This window comes from Benincasa hispida, chromosome 12 (genome assembly GCF_009727055.1).
Source record: "Benincasa hispida cultivar B227 chromosome 12, ASM972705v1, whole genome shotgun sequence".
NCBI lineage: Eukaryota > Viridiplantae > Streptophyta > Magnoliopsida > Cucurbitales > Cucurbitaceae > Benincasa > Benincasa hispida.
This window is the reverse complement of record NC_052360.1, coordinates 67,619,492-67,640,254: the sequence shown is the minus strand read 5'-3', so window position 1 is coordinate 67,640,254 and position 20,763 is coordinate 67,619,492.

Here is a 20,763-nt window from a genome sequence, read left to right as displayed (position 1 = left end):
GTATATTCTCGACCAAAGTAGCGATAACTAAAGTGCTATAGGAATAAAGAGTTATTCTGGGGTTAGCATCTAGTCAAGATTGTCTTGGTTCAAAAGAGGAATAATCGACTGCTCTTCGATGGAGGTTATTCTAAAGTTTTGAAATATCGTTGCAAAATATAATAATGAAGGGTACATTATTAGTTTTTTTTTTGCTAAACTTAATTGGATTTAAAAGATTAATGATTTTTTACTAAAAAGAATATGTTTATCTTTTCAGCATGAATAGCTCGATAATTCAACTCCTAGCTTCTGAGAAACTAAACGGCAATAATTATTCGGCACAAAAATCAAATCTAAACACAATACTGGTAGTTGACGATTTAAGATTTGTCTTAACTGAGGAATGTCCTCAAGCCCCAGCCTTAAATGCTAACCGAACTGTTCGGGAAGCATACGATCGATGGGTCAAAGCTAATGAAAAGGCCCGTGTTTACATTCTTGCCAGCTTGTCTGATGTTTTGGCAAAGAAACATGAATCCTTAGCTACGGCTAAAAAGATAATAGATTCATTAAGAGAAATGTTTAGGCAACCATCATGGTCCCTTAGACACGAGGCAATTAAGCACATTTATACAAAGCGGATGAAGAAGGGGACCTCTGTTAGAGAACATGTCCTGGACATGATGATGTACTTCAATATCACTGAAGTAAACGGCGGACCCATTGATGAGGCTAATCAGGTTAGCTTTATCTTACAATCTCTTCCGAAGAGTTTTATACCTTTTGAGACAAATGCGTCTTTAAATAAGATAGAATTTAACTTCACTATCCTTCTTAACGAGCTCCAGCGGTTCTAAAACCTTACTTTAGGTAAGGGAAAGGAAGTGGAAGTAAATGTTGCTATCACAAAGAAAAAATTTCTAAGAGGATTATCCTCTAAAAACAAAGTTGGACCCTCTAAAGCTCAAATGAAAAAGAAGGGAAAAGGGCAGGCTCCCAAGATAAGAAAGGGAAAGAAGGACAGATAAAGGAAAATGTTTCCACTGTAACCAAAATGGGCATTGGAAGAGAAATTGCCCGAAGTACCTTGCAAAGAAGAAAGCTGAGAAAACGGCACAAGGTAAATATGATCTATTGGTAGTTGAAATATGTTTAGTGGAATATGATACTTCAACCTGGATACTAGATTCAGGAGCCACTGATCATATTTGTTTCTCATTTCAGGAAACTAGTTATTAGAAAAAGCTTGAAGAAGGTGAGATGTCCTTCAAAGTTGGAACAGGAGAGATTGTCTCAACTGAAGCTGTGGAAGATCTGAAGTTGTTTTTTAAAATAGATATCTAGTACATAAAATTGTTTTGTATGCACCTCTTATGAAGAGGAATTTGATATCTATCGCTTGTATTATAGAACAATTATATACATTATCTTTTAATATAAATGAAGCGTTCATTTTTTTGTAAAGGTATTCAAATTTGTTCTGTTACACTTGAAGAAAACTTATATAAGTTAAGACCAACTAGAGCAAATTTTGTTTTAAATACTGAAATGTTTAGAACATTAGAAACTCAGAGTAAAAAACAAAAGGTTTCTTCCAACGCCTATCTATGGCACCTTAGACTTGGTCACATAAATCTCAATAGGATTGGGAGATTGATCAAGAGTGGACTTTTAAGTCAGTTAGAAGATAACTCTTTACCTCCATGTGAATCCTGTTTTGAAGGAAAGATGACCAAGAGATCTTTTACTGGAAAAAGTCTCAGAGCCGAAGTACCCTTAGAGCTTGTACATTCGGACCTTCGTGGACCTTAAGGCTCGAGGTGGGTATGAATATTTCATCAGTTTTATTGATGATTATTCAAGGTATGGTCATGTTTACCTGCTTCATCACAAGTCTGATTCTCTTGAAAAGTTCAAAGAATATAAGGCTGAAGTTGAGAATGAATTAGGTAAAACAATAAAAGACACTTCGATCAGACCGAGGTGGAGAGTATATGGACATACGATTCTAAGACTATTCGATAGAAAATGGGATCCAGTCACAACTCTCTACACCTAGTATGCCTTAGCAGAACGGTGTATCAGAAAGAAGAAACCGAACCTTATTAGATATGGTTCGCTCTATGATGAGCTATGCTCAATTGCCTAATTCCTTTTAGGGATATGCACTTGAATCTGCTGTCCATATTTTGAACAATGTTCCCTCTAAAAGTGTTTTAGAAACACCTTATGAGCTATGGAAAGGGCGTAAAAGTAGTTTACGTCACTTTAAAATTTGGGGTTGCCCAGCACATGTGTTGGTATAAAATCCCAAGAAATTGGAACATCGTTCAAAATTATGCCTATTTGTAGGTTATTCAAAGGAAATAAGGGGTGGTATGTTTTATCATCTGCAAGAGAATAAGGTATTTGTATCGACAAATGCCACATTCTTAGAGGAAAACCACATAAGAAGTCATCAACCTCGTAGTAAACTAGAATTGAATGAAATTTCCAAAGACGCTACAGATAACGTTTGTTCATCTACTAAAGTAGTAGATAAAACTAGTACAGCAGGTTAGTCACATACTTCTTAAGAGTTGAGAATGCCTCGACGTAGTGGGAGGGTTGTTCAGCAGCCTGACTGTTACTTGGGTTTAACAGAAACACAAGCCATCATACCTAATGACGGCATAGAGGATCCATTGACCTATAAACAGGCGATGAAATATGTGAATCGTGATCAGTGGTCAAAGCCATGAACCGCGAAATGGAGTCTATGTACTTCAATTCTTTCTGGAAACTTGTAAATCAACCAAATGATGTAAAACCAATTGGTTGTAAGTGGATCTACAAGAGAAAACAAGACCAAACCGGTAAAGTACAGACTTTTAAGGCTCGACTTGTGGCAAAGGGTTAAACCCAAAGAGAGGGAGTAGATTATGAAGAAACTTTCTCTCCCATTGTCATGTTAAAGTCGATAAGAATACTCTTATCCATTGCCACCTTTTATGACTATGAAATTTGGCAGTTGGATGTCAAGACAGCCTTTCTATATGGCGATCTGGAAGAGAGTATCTATATGGCTCAACCAAAGGGGTTTATTGCATAGGGTCATGAACAAAAGGTTTGTAAGCTTAAAAAATCCATTTATGGTTGAAACAAGCTTCTAGATGCTGGAATATAAGGTTTAATATTTCGATCAAATCTATGCCTTTGAACAGAATGTTGACGAACCTTGTGTTTACAAGAAGATCGACAATTCTACTATACCATTCTTAGTTTTATATGTCGATGATATTCTACTCATTGGAAATGATGTAGGATATCTTACTGACGTCAAACAATGGCTAGACACACAATTCCAAATGAAAGATTTAGGAAATACGTAGTATATTCTTGGGATCTAAATTTTTCAGAATCGCAAGAATAGAACACTAGCCATGTCTCAAGCATCTTATATAGATAAAATGTTTGTCTAGATATAAAATGCAGAATTCCAAAAAGGGTCTGTTGCCTTTCAGACATGGAATTCATCTGTCAAAAGGACAATGTCCTAAGACACCTCAAGAAGTTGAGGATATGAGAAATAATCCCTATGCCTCCGCAGTTGGAAGCCGGATGTATGCAATGTTATGTACAAGACCTGACATATGCTACTCAGTATGGATCATCAGTAGATACCAGTCTAATCCTAGACGTGATCATTGGACTGCCATTAAGAACATCTTAAAGTTTCTCAGAAGAACTAGGGACTACATGCTCGTGTATAGTGCTAAGGATCTGATCCTTACTAGATACACTGACTCTGATTTCCAAACTGATAAAGATGCTAGAAAGTCTACATCTGGATCAGTGTTCACTCTTAACGGAGGAGTAGTAGTGTGGAGAAGCGTAAAACATACCTGTATAGCTAACTCCACAATGGAAGCTGAATACGTAGCTGCTTGCGAAGCAGCAAAAGAAGCAGTATGGCTGAGGAAATTCTTGACAGATTTGGAAGTTGTTCCAAATATGCATCTACCCATCACTTTGTATTATGACAACAGCGGTGCAGTTGCAAATTCAAAAAAATCTCGAAGCCATAAACGGGAAAAGCACATCGAACGCAAGTACCACCTTATCCGGAAAATCGTACACTGTAGTGAAATTGTAGTGACCCAGGTACCTTCTGAGCAAAACATTGCTGATCCTTTTACAAAAACCCTCACGGCTAAAGTTTTTGAGGGTCACCTACAGAGTTTAGGTCTACGGTGTTTGTAAACTAGGACAAGTGGAAGAACTTTTGGATATATGCTCTAGTTTATTGTATCTATATGTTTATTGTACTCATATGTAATATTAATTCCTCACAGCTAAATTCAGCATCATTTGATCCTACTAGGTGTTTTAGTCCAAGTGGGAGTTGTTGGATTTTATGTCCTAAAACTCGTAGTTTGTAATATCATATTCTTGTTCAATAAAGCTATTATTGAAAATCTTTAGTAAATTTAAATTCTATATTCATGAATCAATAAACTAAAGATTTGAGGCTATTAAGTTTAAATTTGAACTTTATGTAGTGACATAAATGTGGATCAAGTTCAAATATATAGCCAAAATGGTTTATAGTATATGAATAAAGTTGGACGCCTTATTCTAGGGACACTATGGACGCGACCCATTTTGTAGTTAGTACAAACGATGTGATCCTAAACCATTCATGTGGAGACATGAAAATGGGGGCATCCTATGTAAAGAGTTTACATAAGACTGAATCATGAAATAGTCACTTTTTACGTTCTAAATGCCGTTTAATGTATAAAACTGACTATTTCATTAATTGATGACCTAGGTAACTTAATCTTAATCCTGAGCTAACTATGAACTCCTGTTCACTCAAAATTATCCTTAGATCTGTATAGGTGAGGGCAGCTCATTATCGCTGGCCCAATAAGCCTCCAATTTCAGGGGTAAGATCAGGTGGATAGCTGGGAACATAGAGTGCAAGACGGAATTCACTCATACTCGTTATAGGGATAGTAGATAAGTTGTTCCCTTTAGTACTGAATCCAGGTCTTAAGTAAGGGGCCCCACCCTCTCATTGGCCCGAGAGGGGTTCGGTTTATAGGTTGAACCTTAAACCAATTGTTCATTAGAGGATCAGTGGAACTTAAGGAATAAGATGTAGTGTCGGGGGTTAAACGGTTTTTATGACCCAACCGAGATTACGAACAACCTGTGAAGGATTAACTTACTAATCGTGGTTATATCATATGGACACAAATATATCTATAGTGAGGGGAGTGCAACTACGGGACTATAGTGGAATGACACGTTAGTTAACGAATGTTGATTATCTTCGTCTAAAGAGTTTGGCCAGCTAATCTCGAATCGTTGGAGCCCATGATCTATAGGTCCATTAAGTTCCCCTACTATCTCATATGGAATAAATTTAGAACAGTATGATAGAATAATTCGAATTGTTTGAATTAGGTGAAGATTAAGAAACCGACAAGAATATATGATATTGTGGTCGATTTTTTCAGTATAGAGATACAACTTTAATATTCAAATGTGATTTAAATATCAAGAATATGAATACGTTCATATTCGGAAGCTCGGAAATAATGAAAATGGTCAAAGATGTAAAAAGTCAAAGAGTTGACTTTTGACTTTGAAAAGTCAAACTTTGACCAACCTTATATTCAAATATGATTTGAATTTCGAGAAAATGAATACGGATTCATGCTCAGGAGGACAAAATTAGTCAACATGAAAAAAATCATAAAAAGTCAAACTATCGACTTTTTGGTCAAAGTTTGACTTTGACCAAATGACTATTTTTCCCTTTGACTAAAGTTAGTGGGAAAATCCAAACTTTTGTTGGATAATTCCATTAACTAAATAGTGGGCTAGGTTTGGCTTATAGTGGAGACATTAAACCCACTTAGTGAATGGATTCTAGGTGTTGGATATTTCAAAATTTTGCATGGCCTTTTTCTATAAATATGGGCTTGTCATTTTGGATTTTTTGCCAAAATAGTTTTCTAAAATAGGGCTAAAAAAAAAGAATCCAAACCCAACCCAAATTTCACTCTTCTATTTCCATCTTTTTTTTCTCTCTCTCAGGTTCTTCATCCATCGAGCCCCACAACCCGATTCTAAGTCCAGAGGATAGTAGGTCAGCTCTAGTGCTTGTCCGGTTCGTGTTCGAGCGGCGATAGAGGAGTTTCGGGAGCTTCAAAGGTATTATTTCAAAATAACCCTAATTAATTCATTTAGGGTTGTATGTTTAATTTGGCCAATTAAAGTAAAATTGATTCTTATTTCCACTGCGCATGTCGATTTTTCCATCACCTTATAGATAGATTTGCTACAGTTTTAACCTTTTATTAGTCATTTAATCCTATTAAACTGATTAAAAGATTAAACCTTAGGTTTCTAATCTCATTAGAACCGTGATCTTAGGTCTATCTCCACCATATTTTAAAACACTTTTAAAACCATGATTCAAGCCTAAATTTGCATGCATGTCTTTCTTATAGATTTTAGTTCTAACTTCATTATAACTCTTATAAAAGAAACAATTAAAACCCATACACATTGTCATGCACAAGTAGGGATTTATAATACTTATAAATTTAATCTATATGTCATACTTCATGCAATGTCCATTCATTACTATACATAACTCTTATATACTTGTAATGAACCAAGCAAACATGCTTCTATACACCCTTATACTGTAACACTTATAATATAAAGATAATGCATGTCTATGCTTAATGCATGCATAAATATAACTCTTATATTATATGATGCATGAGCATGCTCTTATGTAATTTAAATCATGCAAACTATATCATAACTCTTATAATATAGAAATGATGCATGACCAGTGCATAACCTAAGGTGAGATTTTAACTATATGGCATACCATATGACATATAATTAAGCATACATCCCATGTACATTCACAAAAGATTAATGGACTGGGATGAACCGCCTCAAAACCGAAAATAAAATTCTATCTATTACATTTCTCCATCGAACAAACTGGGTCTTGAACCACCTGGGCAAAGCCTCCCTCATCGTTTAGTAAACTGGCCGGGTATTCATGATTGTTTAGCTACGATCAAGTTCCATTTATAATGCGATGAAGCATGAGGCACTCGATCGTTTAGCACACTAGACATTAAACGCACAAGTCTAAATGATTGTTTAGACGAAGATGTTGCTGTGAAGCACGATCGTCTAGACGATCATCTAACAAGCGATAAGTAACAATTTACTCCGCGATCGTGTAGTCGGGAATTAAGCGATAAAGCTTGCTGAGCTACACGATCGTCTAGTGCATGCGCATTAACATGCTCCCGAGTATATGATACCCTATGATCGCTTACCCCATCGTTTACATGACCCGACCAACGCTTGGTTGTCTTCATCCTCGAATTACAACAACTCCTTTCTTTAAAGCCTCATCATGAGCGATTTACAGAGACTCAAACACTTTGAATTTATAGACTCGATAGCAAGTTAATATGCCTAAAAACACAGAGGCATCGAGTGATATAATATGGTTCAATTATATTATAATATGTAAGTGCTTTAAATGATATAATATGGTTCGATTAGCATTTACTTTCACTGTTTAATTAAAAAATAAATATAATCATATTATATTTATAACCTATAGTTTAATATCACATCATATGCAACATATAAACTATAGTCCTTTTCTCCTCCACTAGATATAAATCATATTTATATCATTTTCCTCTAATTAATATATCTCATACATCATGTCAACCACATCATATATAATTAACCAATTCAATCATGTCATATATAATCGAACTCCTTCTTGTAAATTTGAACACTTCAAACTGACCCAAAAACTGATTCTCAACTTGAATTCATTGAGCTACCAAGGGGACCTTATGAACTTGTGGCTTGAAGCTCCAATGGTACGTGAATAGCTGACTAAACTCTTTAGCCAGGAGATCCACCATCCGTTAATAGCCAAGAATTCCACTAAAGATTGACAACTACACTCTTCTCACCACAGATATATTTCTGTGTCCATCGGATATAACCAATCAACATTAGGATAAACTTTCACAGATGCTCGTAAGTACAGTTGGGCCAATTTACCGTTTTGCCCCTGTAGTTACATCTAACTCCTTAAGTACCACTGATTCCTCTAATGAACAATACAAAATAGTCCTACTATGTGTGGACACCTCTCGAGCCATAAGAAAGTGTATAGTGCCATATCGTTCAAGACCCGGAATCAGCTCTTAAGGGAGGAATCTATCTACTTACCCCTACTTTGAGGAAAGAGTGAATTCCATCTTATGTAGCTGAGTTCCCAGCTCCCAAATCATACGAATCCCCAAAGTGCTAGGTTTGAGTCGGCAATCTGGCCACTCGCATCCATGCAAATTAAAGAACCGCCCTCAAAGGCAGGAGTTCCCAACTCACTCAGGATTGAGATCATATTGCCTATGGTCATTCTAGTGAAGTGAAGTCTATGTCACGAATGATGTTATATAACGAGACTATAATACTTCGTGGTCCGGTCTTATACAAACTCCTTTGTATAGGACGCCCCTGCTCGCATGTCTCCACATGATTGATTAGGATCAGACCATCTGTAACAAGTCACAACACTTGTAATTATTCTACAAAGCGGGATGCATCCATAGCGTTACTAGAATAAGGTTTCTCTCCTATATCCATATACTACAGACCATTTTGCTTATCACTTAAGGCATGATCTACCTGTATGTCTCCACATACATACTTAAGTTACAATGACAACCAAGGATCTTAGTTTATTGATTTGTGGTAAAGCAAATAAAACATCCCATGTTTCATAGACAATAGTGAAGAAAAATATCATATATTATTACATCACAAGCATTTGTCCATATAATGTTTACAAACTACAGGACCCAACGAGAGTTTAGAACATCATCCCCAACACATATCCCATGTTGGCTCCATTGACACTTCTCTATTACAACTTTCCAATACTTATTGTGTTCCAAATCTATCCTTTAATTTTGTCTTCGTCGGGCAATTGTTTGATCTTGGTTTAACTGTGTCCTTTTCATTTACTGGGTGTCAGGTTCAGGATCCGTGGTTGAAACAGATGATTGGTACGGGCTGCAAGGTGGGAAAATTGTTTGAGCTCACATCTCTTTCACTTCCTGTTTGTTCTCTTTCTGCCCCTATCACCAACTCAGCTATCTATCAGTGGCACCTCTGTCTCGGTCATGCTTCTTCCGAAAAACTTCGTCATTTAATCTCTATTCATATTTTGAATAATGTGTCCAAATTTGTATGTTTTGACTGTTTGAATTGCAAACTTGCAAAACAACCTGCATTGTCTTTTTCTCATTCTAGTTTTATAAGCGTTAGTCCTTTTGACTTAATTCACTTTAATATTTGGGGACCCACTCCTATTTTCACTGTCAATGGGTATTGCTACTTTGTTTTATTCATTGATAATTACTCTCGGTTTACCTGAATATATTTCCTTAAACACCACTCTTTCTTGTCTCAAATATATGTTGATTTTGCTAACATGGTTCACACTCAGTTTTTTCGCCCAATCAAGGTTCTGCGTACAAATAATGCCTTGGAATATAAGGACTCCAGGCTCCTTTCCTTTCTTACCCAGCAAGGCACTCTTGTTCAATGCTCTTGTCCTCATACCTCTCAACAAAATGGGTGAGCAGAACGTAAACATCGTCACATCCTAGACTCCGTCCGAGCCCAACTTTTGTCTACCTTCTGTCCTAAAAAATTTTGGGGTGAAGCCGCTCTTACCTCTGTCTACACAACAATCGTCTTCCTTCATTTGTGCTTCAAAATGTTTCTCCGTTTGAACACTTATATGGTACTTCTCCTGATTACTCTAACCTTAAGGTCTTTGGTTGTGCATGTTTTGTACTTCTTTACCCTCACGAACATACCAAATTAGAACCACGTGCCCGTCTTTGTTGCTTTCTTAGCTATGGAACTAAACACAAAGGTTTTCGTTGTTGGGACTCTTTCTCTAACAGATTGCACATCTCCCACCATGTCACTTTTTGGGAGCACACTATGTTCTCTAGTCTCTCAACCTTTCATGATTCTCTCTTGAGTCCTCTTCCCTACGAGTCTAACAGTTTTGATCTTTTCCCTTCTTCTGCATCTTCTGATGATTCTAAGTTTGAACAGTTTGTGTCTGTCTCTGTTGACCTTGATCAGTCGTCTGTCTCATCTATGGAATCTAGACATGTTCATGACCCTACCTCTTCTGTTTGACTCTCCATTAGGGTAAGGGCACCTCCTACTCACCTTTGAGATTTTCACTATTTTTCTACTATCAGTTCCTTGGTTGAACCTACCTTCTTTCATGAGGCAAAAACTAATCCTATGTGGCAGTAAATTATGAAAGAAGAACTTTAGACTTTCGATAAAATGCACACATGGGACTATGTTGACTTACCCTCTGGAAAGAAACCCATTGGTTGCAAGTGGGTCTACAAGATCAAGACTCACTCTGACGGTTCTATTGATCGTTATAAAGTTCGGTTGGTAGCAAAAGAATATTCTCAAGAGTATGGGATCGATTACGAAGAGTATAGGTAATTAAAAATACAATCTCTTGGTTCTAAAGGTTTTCCCCTATGTCAAAGCTCAAAAGTAAAGTCTAATTTTTAGGTTTTTTTTTTCCTAAATCACTTTCATGAGAACCCTTTCGGTATTAGATTCAATTTTTACATACTAATTTTGATGGTAAATCTTGAATAATAAAATAAAGGGTAATTTTTAAATATAGAAAAATGGACCAAACTATTTACAAATTATAGCAAAAGTTCCAGTAGCCCAAAAGAACAAGTGGAATACTTAAAAAACCCAACCCACAAGTAAAAAAACATGTGAAATCCACGTTGGTGACCTGACCCGAATCATACGCCCATCTCGATCAATGATTAATCGTTCCATGCGCACGATTTTTCCGCTTTTCCCTTAAAAAATGAGCTAACCGTTCATATCTTCTTCTTCTTCTTCCACCGCCCATCACTTCTTCTTCTTTTTCGTCGAAATCCACTCATCAATCTTTTTCTTCTTCTTCTTCTTCCACCACCACTACTTCTTTTTCTTCCATCACCATTGATCGATCTTCTTCTACCGTCAGTGCTTCTTCTTTTCTTCCACCGCCGTTCTTTTTCTACTCGTTGCATCTTGCTCCTCTACTTCTTCTTCTTAGTCCTTCTTCTGTAGCTGTTCTTAGTCTTATCTTTCTTCTGTCACTACCAAACCATATAAGGATTCAACTACAATTTAAAGGTTATAACTCTTTTCTTTTCTTCTAATCAATTTATCAATGATTATAGAATAGTTATTAAACGTAATTTTTGTTACTTATTAACCCTAAATTTTATGTACAAATGGTAAGAAATATAAAAAAGAAGACAAATAGAGGAGAATCATCAAAGCAACCAAAGAGGATAAAAAATTAGAAAATGGAATAATGGAAATGGAAACTAGAAAAGAAGGTATAAATAAACTTGTGATAGACGGTGATAATGCTCTATCACTATCTATCACAGATAGACAATGATAGACTACTATTAGTGTCTATCTGCAATAGACAATGATATATGTGATAGAAACTGATATTAGTCTATCACTTTTTTATCAGTGATAGATAATGATAGACAACTATCAAATATTATGTTTTGAGAGAGAGTGATAGTTCTATCACTCTTTATCATTATTATTGATAGAGAGTGATAGATATGTTTTCATTATTGATATCTTGCTTGTTTGCTCAATGGTAAATATGTTTTCATTTAGATATGTTTGGTTGGTTGATTTGGTGTTTTTAATTTTTTTTTTCATTCTAGTTTTTATATAAGAAAGAGAAGAGTTTACTTAAATTGATGGCTCAAAAGTCACTCTACAGAAATAAAAACCAAAAGCACCATCGATTTTTATGTCATATCATCGTGTGTCTGAAGCTAGTTTTGATGAGTTTGAGTTAAGGGTTAGCTCTACAAGAGACCAGGACCAGTACTTTTTGCCAGTTGAAGTCCCAGCCATTCATATATTTCTATGATAAACTAAGAACATCAACATTGTTAAAAATCATGTCTATCTATGACAGACATTTATAGTATTCTATCACTGTCTATCACTGATTGATAGTGATAGATTACTATCAGTGTCTATCAATGTCTATAAAAGATTAATAATGATAGAACACAATCAATGTCTATCACTGATAGACAGCGACAGAACATTATCACAGATAGATATTGATAATGTTCTATCAATGATAGACAGTGATAGTGTAGACAGTGATAGTGTTTATCATTAATAGACAGTGATAGAACACTATCAATGTCTATCAATATATAATGAATTTTTGTTCCTGGTCTCTATGTACCATATAAATAATAATGTTATTGAAAATATACTAGCTAACATATTTTTCTAATATATCTTTTGAACAGGTGGATCATAAGTTCATCATGGAGGATCTTAACAAAAATTTAAGAGTCATGGTATACGTAGATCTAGAAGTCTTGCAAGTAATGAAAAAAAAATTGGATGAAGAGTGTTTAACTAAAGTTAGAAATAATCTTTTGAGCATTTTCTAAACCTTAAAATGGAAAAAAAAAAAAATCCTACCCAATTACTGAACTACCTAGTATGAAGACAAGTCTTTACCAAGAACTCAAATGTATTGACTTTTAATTTTCATAGACAAATAGCAGAATTCGGATTGAAGGAGTTTTGCTTGATAATAGGATTGAAAGAACATCAATTTCCTATGGTAGATTTAGAAAAAGGAGATCATGTATCAGAACTTAAGAATGCTTTCTTCCTTCATGATGTTAGATTACTAAGAGTGATCTAGATAGAACATTCAAAATGTTACATGATTCGGAAATCACATGGTTAAAGTTAAACTAGCAAACCTATACATTTTGGAGAGTATTTTACTCCCGAGGCAACAACACAACAAAATTAATTGGAAACACCTTGATATAATGGACAATGAAGAACAATTGCAAGAATATCCATGGGGAAGATTATCATATAATCTAACGTATGAATTCTTCAAGAAAGTTTCTTACACAGAGAAGGATGTTGTATACGTACAAGGATTTCCGTTCATATTGGTGTATTGAGATTTTGAAATAATTCTAAAACTTTCATCATTAGATGTTGATTATGAAGAAAAATTTCTAACCAAGATCTAAGAATAATAAGGTGGGAGAGTCTATGACTAGTTGAATTGAGAATTCTGCGTCAAAACATATATGAAGCAAATGATGTAAGTAATTCTTTATTTTCATTTTCTTTTTATTACATTATTTTTATTTGCACTTTGTTTGATTGATAAAGATATCAAACAAAAGATAGTAATAGTCTATCATTGTTTATCACTAATAGACAGTGATAGAAACTTGTCACTGTTCATCATTGATAGAAGTGATAGACAATGATAGAAGTCCATCACTGCCTATCACTGATAAATAGTGATAGAAGTATATCAGTATCTAGATAGGCATTGATAGACTTCTATCACTGTCTATCACAATCACAATCTGGTATCATTTTCAAACAATTTTAAATGTGTTTACTTGTAGTTTTGTATGGTTCCACTACCAGCAACAAAATCTGAATCAAACATCATGCAGTATTTCATTGAAATAGAGAAAAAAGAGATGGATGAAAAAGAAAGAAAAATAAAGGGAAAATGAAAATAAAGGACTTGAGAAATTAATTGAAGAAGAAGGAAGAGAAAATATGTCTGCAAAAAGAATCATGGAAGATATGTCAGAACTAAAAGAAGGCCAAAAAGAATTGAAAAAATGACAAAAAGAAATACTAAGCTTTTTGAAAACATTTATGAATGACCTCAAGGATACACTTCCCAATGAAAATCTTGCACAAAATCTTCCACAAAAGCATGAAAAAGAGCCTCACCTAAATATGCAGAAAAATAAAGCTCCTCCTTCAAGCCTCCAAGTTTTGGAACAAAACAGTAATATTGATGAAATGATCAAGTAAACAGCAAATTTCATATTTGGGGTAAGTCTTTGGTATGTAGTATTTTATTTTTAACTATAAATTTACTAACTATAAAAATTTCTTTTTTATGTAGATTGAAATTGAGAATGATAGAAAAGTTTGTATACAAGTTTTTATACTGACAGACAATGATAGAAGTCTATCATTGTCTATCAATACCTTTTTAGTTGTGTTTGATTTCAGTCTCTTGTTATAGGAATCTCATTCTTTTCATTATCTTTGAGTTTAATTTATATTTTTTATTTTAGGAATCTGATATCCAGACATAAGTGCTCGAAATACAAGATGATTTCAAACTTTTTCCAACTATATCTTTAGAAACCACAAAGACACAAAAATTGACATCAAGTTGGAGGATGGTCAGATACAAAAGGAAAAGTTTTTATTCCTCTCTTAAGCTAATAGTCAAAATGTTTATGATACTGATAGAAGCACTTTTCATAGTGATAGACTTCTATGGATAAACTTCTATCATTATCTATCACTGGTAGAAACTGAAACTAAATAATAACACATTGTTTTATTGCAAGATTTGAGCTAATCAATTTCCAAAGAAGATAAATATCTAAATGATAGACTTTTATCAAAGTGTATCATTGATTAGAATTCTATCAATGTCAAGTAGTGTCTATCACTAGTAGACACTGATAGAAGCCTATCAATGTCTATCAGTGATAGACACTTCTTGATAGAAGTCTATCACTTCATTCATTCATTTTTCTGAGGTTTATCGCTACCTATTAGTGATAGACATGATGAAACTATATCAGTGTCTATCATTGATAGACAAGATATACTTCTATCACTTCCTTTGATTTTTATGAAACAATAACATATTGTATTGTTGTAGCAACATGAATTTGAAGATCAATGATACTTATAAAATACTATCAATGTCTAATATTATATTATTACTTCAAAATACGTAGTTGCACCCTATTGAGGAAGAAGAGAATGTTGTTGAGCAAAAAGAAGAAGAAAATGTTGTTGTGCAAGAGAAGAGGAGTATGTTGTTGAGAAAGCCACTAATGAAGAAAATAACAATGAAAAAAATAAAAGAATTGAAAATAAAAGAAAATAACCAAGTGACAAGTAGGTAAATAGTTACCAATAATATTTTGCTAGATATTTATACATGTCCATATCATGTAGATAGAGTGATAGTGGTCTGTCATTGTCTATCATTGATAGACAGTAATAGTGATCACTATCACTATCTACCAATGGTAGACAGTGAGAGATTTTTTTATAAATCAATTTGTTCGTTAATATTATGTTCATCTATTTCTTGCAACATAGATGTAAATAGTTGTTGATATCATGATAGATAGCTTTCCTATTTTAATATTTATATCACTAATATTCTTTCTTGTTACAATTATTTTAGGTTGCTGAAGGAAAAGGGAAACTTCATAGAAAGTTTAGACCGAAAGTATTAGATGATGATAGAAAAGTTGTGAATGAGAGGCCGAAGAGATAAAGGAAACCAACAGCAAAGACAATGAACAAAGCCCTTCCAAAAAAGAAGGAAAAGAAGGAAAGTCTCGACAACATCATTAATGGACAGTGCTCCAAGTTTGAACTTAAACATTTCTCAACTAAACTCTCAAACTCAATCTCAACTTTCTCCATTGAAATCTCAATTTGAATCTCAACCTGCATGTTAGAACTTGATTTTAGAACTATTAATTCTAGATATTAAAAAAGACTTGTGAATGTTAGTGACAATGAACATTGATTTTTGAACTACATCTATGTTAATTCTAGTTTATACTAATGAAATCTAATTTTCAAAGATATGGTGCAATTTTATTTCACTTTTTATTCAATGTTGTTGTTCTGCTATGGTTTTATCAGTTTTCTAAAATTCCGTATATATGTTGGATGAAATTCTATTAGGCACATGATAAACAAACCACTATCAATAGAATTCTATCAGTATCTATCAATGATAGTTATTGTTGTAAGAAATTTCATACTTCATTAATAGACACTAATATACTTCTATCAGTGTCTATCACTATTAGTTTGTTTGTTTAAATCTATCATTGGATAGGCATTATCACTGTCTATCACTTTAGTTCTTTTTCTTTATACACATGTCAATTATTCTATCAGTGGCGTATATGTGATATATCCTGATAGAAAGATATCGGTGTATATCAATGCAATAAAAACTATTGTCTATTAGTGGGTATCTATCATCTATTGACTCAATTATTATAGTGCTATAATGCATCTAGTTCTAGTGCTTTGAATTAAATCAACCTACGCATCAGTAGGTAATCCTAATATTGCAACAACTTTCACATAAAAATGAAATACATTGATAAATTTTAATAACTAAAACTAATATATAGATATGGTAAAGAAGAAACATTTAATTTCAAATTGACCCTTAGACAGCTTCAATATCCATATTTCAATCATCAATTCATCAAGTATTTTGATTTTTAGAGTAGCCAAGTAAGTAAAAAAGAAAAAAAAGAAGAAAAACAAATTAGTATCTATCAGTAATATATTCTGATAGAAAGATATCATTGTATATCAACCCAATGGTATATGAGTGTGTATCAATGATAGACACTGATAGAGATTTATTAGTATCTATCAATGTGTGTATAAGTATGTATATCAAATATTTCAATTCAAAAAATGAAAATAAAAAAAGAAATTCAATAATTTTATTGATATGAAAATATTGTTCCATTCATTTACAAACTCAATAATGGAACCAATCAAGGGAAAAACTAACTTTCATAAATTCTAATATCAATCCATTTGGTAATAAAAGAAAAACAATGCAACTATAATGATTACATCATTGATTAATTTGATGAAGTTTGCAAGTCCTAAAATTGGGACATTTACACAACAACTACATCTTGATGAACTACTTTTAGCTTCACCTACAAATCGGATCCTTTATTTTTTAGATCTTCCTACTAAACATTTAAAAATAGGAGGTAATGTTATAATGCATCATCTATAACCCTCCAATTTGAATGGACTCTGACAGGTCGAATACAACACTTATATGTCGATGACAACGTGCTTAAATAATAATAATAATCAGCTATATAAGAATAAGTATCCACGTTAAGCATCCGAAGAACAACAAGCGCATGAGAGCATGGAACTTCATCAAATTCCCATACTCGACAGCTGAAAGATACCAAGTTAAGTTTTACTATGACTTGTTTATCACCATCTATTACTGTGTATTTAAAGTTGCTAATATGATGAACTTAATAAATAAAAATGGAAACAGAAATAAGCATTTACAAACATACCAAATATAAACAATGATGGTAGTCTATCTCTTTCTATCATTCTTCCTAAAAACAAACAAAAATAAAAAAGAATAAAAACACTAGGACAATATGTCTTTACTTCCAAATACACCTTCAAGTCACCATTAAAACCAATATCTTGTATAACTTGATCATTCAAAGAAGAACTAGAAGAACGTTACCACCTCCACCACTAATAACATTACAAGATCCTTCTACAGAATGATAACTAACATGAGCAACTAAAGGATACCTAGTCCCTAAATCTCTAGCCAAAGCCAGATACCAACTAACATCCTTATCTTGTTTTATTTGCAACACAAATTAAATATTAGTTTGAACAAAATCCAATAGTACTGATAAAAGAGACATCCAACTGAATTTCACTTAATATCAAATTAACTAAGCCATTCAAGTCTATCATATCATCAACAAAATCTCCATAAACACTATAATTCTCATAAGAATTTTAATGAGTCCACTGTCCTGAAGGAACTTGAATTTAAAGAGATCCATGAGCGAAAGCGGATCATCCAAATTCTATTTAGATTGAAAAACACGAATTTACAGTAAACATACAGATTATGTATTCTAAGTAAAATTACAACATGCTTTTTAAACAAGAAATAGGGTTCAAGGGATTATACCTTTGAAGAACACTTCTTCTCGTAAACCCTCAAACTATCAAAAACTTTGCAAACAGCAATAGAACTTGAAGACCCTCTTCAAGAAAATCACGAACCAAAATATTATGAAGATACTACCACAGGGAGTCATTGGTATTCGCAGGGTGAGAACCGAGGAATGGTGGGCTCTGACTATTTTCGTTTGGAGGGTATTGAATTTGGAGGAGGAAGAAGATTGAAGAAGCTCACTATCGTATAACAAAGTTCTCAATCATTTAGTCTCTGTATTTTTTCATGTAGATCTCTCGGGAAGAAGAAGAAAACTATTATCTTCTTATTCTTTTTGCCATAAAACATCAATTAACCACCCACTAAGGTGGTTAGAGAGAAAATAGGATTTATTATTCAAAATAATAAAATAATATAAATAAATATGATAACCAACTTATCATATTATATTTATGACCTATAGTTTTAATATTGTAGCATATACAATATAAACTATAGTTTCTTTTCTCTATTTTATAGAATTTAGTATAAATCATATTTATATTAACAACTATGAATCTCATTCATATATTTCCTTCCTCCAATTAAACTCTAATGTATCAAACACATTATAACCTCCAATTAAACTCTAATGTATCAAACACATTATAACAATTATATCACATATAATTAAATTCCCTCTTATTAATTTGAATAATTCAAATTAATCCAAAAACTGATATTCAACTAAATCCTTTTGAGCTACCTAGAGGACCTTATGGACTTGTAGCTTGAAGCTCCAACGGTACGTGGATAATGAATTAAACTCGTTAATTACATTATCCACCATCCGTTAACTGTTGGCCACTCTATTAAAGACCAACAACTGTACTCTTCGCACTACATAGATATTTATGTATCCATTGGATATAACTAATCAACAATACGATGACTCTTCACAAATTGCTCATAAGTACAGCTGGGCTAAAATACCGTTTTGCCCCTGTAGTTACATCTAACTTCTTAAGTACCACTGATTCCTCTAATGAATAATAAATCATAGTCCCACTATGGTTAAACCCCTCTCCGGTTAGGAGAGGGTGTGACGCCACATTGTTCAAGACCCAAAATCAGCCCTTAGGGAGTAATTTATCTACTTACCCCTACTTTGGGGAAGGAGTGAATTCCATCTTCTGTAGTTGAGTTCCCAACTCCCCAATCAAACAAATCCCCAAAATGGTAGGCTTGTTGAGTCGGCAATCTGGCCATTTTCACTCATACAAATCAAAGGACCACTCTCATAGGCAGGAGTTCACAATTCATTCAGGATTAAGGTCATGTTACCTATGGTCATCCTGGTGAAATGAAAGTCTCTATTATGAACGGTGTTATATAATGAGACTAAACAATTCATGGTCTGGTCTTATACAAACTTCTTTGTATAGAATATCCCCTCTCACATGTCTAATACATGAATGATCAGGATCAGATTATTTGTAGCACTTTACAACATTTGTAACTCTACAAAGAGGGTCATACTCGTAGTGTTACCAGGATAAGGTACCCAACTTTATCTATATACTACAGACCATTTAGGTTATCACTTCAACATGATCCACCTGTATGTCTCCACATACATGTTTAAGTTACAATGATAACCTTGGATGTTAGTTTATTGGTTTGTGGTTAATGCAACTAAAATAACACATATTTCATAGACAAATTTAATAAAATATCAAATATTATTAATCACATAAAAGTTTGTTCATACAAGGTTTACAAACTATAGTATCCTATGAGATTTAGGATATCAAACCTAATATGTCCAACATAAAAAGTAACTATAGGAACATTAACCATAGTATCAAGTTACTGCACAAAAAAAAAAAAAACAACAAAAAAAAACATATTGTATAAGAAACTAATAGTGAAAATATGTATATAGCTCTATCACTATCTATTACTAATAGAGAAATTTTCACATCCATACATATTCACACAAAAAATGCCTATCACTATATATACATCTACACAACAACAAATCAAAGACAAAGAAGAATAAAAATTAAAAAAAATATTGAAAAGAACACAAATACAACAAGCAAATTTTAGAGAAGAGATAGAGTTCTATCACAATCTATCAGTGATAGACAGTGATAGAATTCTATACATTCTATCCAATTTGAAATCCAATAAACCACATTCTGATACATTTTAATTGAAATCAATTGAATTCCAAATGGCTATCAGTTGAAATTGAGCTGTTGAATTCCATAGAAGAAAAAAGAACATCACTAAGAATAACTAAATGAGCAAAACCTAAAACAATTCTGAAAATCTAAAAGAGAAGGAAAAGGAGAGGAAGAAGAAGAAAGATGATGATGACAACGACGATAAAGAAGAAGGAGAAGAATTAGAAAAACGAAAAGAAAAAGGAGAAGAAGAAGGACGACGTACCGATGATGAAGAAGAAAAACAAGAGGACAGAAATGCTGATAATGCTAAAGGCGAGCGAAGTCATGGTCGAGGAAGACGAAGATATCGTAGACGAGAGAAAGAAGAAGACGCTATAGACGAGGAAGAAGAAGATGCCATAGAAAAAATCGTCGATGCCCCCGTGTAAGGGTATTTTAGGGAATTTTTAAAAAGGGAAAGTTGATTACTGTGTGACCTCTTTTCTTTGTTTTTGTTTTTACTATAGATTGTAAATAGCCTGGGTATTTTTTTTTATTTATAAAAATTTTCCTAAAATAAAACTCAATAAAAGCAAAACAGAGTATAAGTTGAGCTAAGTTACTTTAGTTTACCTA